Source organism: Xyrauchen texanus, chromosome 38 (genome assembly GCF_025860055.1).
Source record: "Xyrauchen texanus isolate HMW12.3.18 chromosome 38, RBS_HiC_50CHRs, whole genome shotgun sequence".
NCBI classification, from domain to species: domain Eukaryota; kingdom Metazoa; phylum Chordata; class Actinopteri; order Cypriniformes; family Catostomidae; genus Xyrauchen; species Xyrauchen texanus.
In genome coordinates this window covers 37,713,419-37,715,918 of record NC_068313.1, presented here as the reverse complement: position 1 = coordinate 37,715,918, position 2,500 = coordinate 37,713,419, and positions in this window count along the sequence as shown.

Here is a 2,500-nt window from a genome sequence, read left to right as displayed (position 1 = left end):
TCATGTGCAAAATTTATTTTGTTTGCTGAAAATGAATTTGTCTTTGCTAGAAGATACATTGCTTTACAAAACTGAGTTTAAGTGCATGCAAAATAAGTTTTTATGCGCTCTAAATTTCATCTTCTGCATGCAAAACATTTTTATGCGCTCTAAATATCATCTTGTGCATGCAAAACATTTTTATGTGCTCTAAATATCATCTTGTGCATGCAAAACATTTTTATGTGCTCTAAATATCATCTTGTGCATGCAAAACATTTTTATGTGCTCTAAATATCATCTTGTGCATGCAGAATAAGTTTTTATGCGCTCTAAATTTCATCTTCTGCATGCAAAACATTTTTATGTGCTCTAAATATCATCTTGTGCATGCAAAACATTTTTATGTGCTCTAAATATCATCTTGTGCATGCAAAACATTTTTATGTGCTCTAAATTTCATCTTGTGCATGCAAAACATTTTTATGCGCTCTAAATTTCATCTTGTGCATGCAAAACATTTTTATCGCTCTACATTTCATCTTGTGCATGCAAAATAAGTTTTTATGTGCTCTAAATTTCATCTTGTGCATGCAAAATAAGTTTTTATGTGCTCTAAATTTCATCTTGTGCATGCAAAACATTTTTATGCGTTCTAAATTTCATCTTGTGCATGCAAAACATTTTTATGCTCTAAATTTCATCTTGTGCATGCAAAATAAGTTTTTATGTGCTCTAAATTTCATCTTAGCATGCAAAACATTTTTATGTGCTCTAAATTTCATCTTGTGCATGCAAAACATTTTTATGCGCTCTAAATATCATCTTGTGCATGCAAAATAAGTTTTTATGTGCTCTAAATTTCATCTTGTGCATGCAAAACATTTTTATGCGCCCTAAATTTCATCTTGTGCATGCAAAATAAGTTTTTATGCGCTCTAAATACCATCTTGTGCATGCAAAACATTTTTATGCGCTCTAAATATCATCTTGTGCATGCAAAACATTTTTATGTGCTCTAAATATCATCTTGTGCATGCAAAACATTTTTATGCGCCCTAAATATCATCTTGTGCATGCAAAATAAGTTTTTATGCGCTCTAAATACCATCTTGTGCATGCAAAACATTTTTATGTGCTCTAAATATCATCTTGTGCATGCAAAACATTTTTATGTGCTCTAAATATCATCTTGTGCATGCAAAACATTTTTATGCTCCTAAATATCATCTTGTGCATGCAAAATAAGTTTTTATGTGCTCTAAATTTCATCTTGTGCATGCAAAACATTTTTATGTGCCCTAAATATCATCTTGTGCATGAAAAATACGTTTTTATGCGCTCTAAATACCATCTTGTGCATGCAAAACATTTTTATGCACTCTAAATATCATCTTGTGCATGCAAAATAAGTTTTTATGTGCTCTAAATTTCATCTTGTGCATGCAAAACATTTTTATGCGCCCTAAATATCATCTTGTGCATGCAAAATAAGTTTTTATGCGCTCTAAATACCATCTTGTGCATGCAAAACATTTTTATGCGCTCTAAATATCATCTTGTGCATGCAAAACATTTTTATGCGCTCTAAATATCATCTTGTGCATGCAAAACATTTTTATGCGCTCTAAATATCATCTTGTTCATGCAAAACATTTTTATGTGCTCTAAATATCATCTTGTGCATGCAAAACATTTTTATGCGCCCTAAATTTCATCTTGTGCATGCAAAATAAGTTTTTATGTGCTCTAAATTTCATCTTGTGCATGCAAAACATTTTTATGTGCTCTAAATTTCATCTTGTGCATGCAAAATAAGTTTTTATGTGCTCTAAATTTCATCTTGTGCATGCAAAACATTTTTATGTGCTCTAAATTTCATCTTGTGCATGCAAAACATTTTTATGTGCTCTAAATTTCATCTTGTGCATGCAAAACATTTTTATGCGCCCTAAATTTCATCTTGTGCATGCAAAATAAGTTTTTATGTGCTCTAAATTTCATCTTGTGCATGCAAAACATTTTTATGTGCTCTAAATTTCATCTTGTGCATGCAAAACATTTTTATGCCTCTAAATTTCATCTTGTGCATGCAAAATAAGTTTTTATGTGCTCTAAATTTCATCTTGTGCATGCAAAGCATTTTTATGTGCCCTAAATTTCATCTTGTGCATGCAAAATAAGTTTTTATGTGCTCTAAATTTCATCTCGTACATGCAAAACATTTTTATGCGCTCTAAATTTCATCTCGTGCATGCAAAATAAGTTTTTATGTGCTCTAAATATCATCTTGTGCATGCAAAACATTTTTATGCACCCTAAATTTCATCTTGTGCATGCAAAACATTTTTATGTGCTCTAAATATCATCTTGTGCATGCAAAACATTTTTATGCGCCCTAAATATCATCTTGTGCATGCAAAATAAGTTTTTATGCGCTCTAAATACCATCTTGTGCATGCAAAACATTTTTATGTGCTCTAAATATCATCTTGTGCATGCAAAACATTTTTATGTGCTC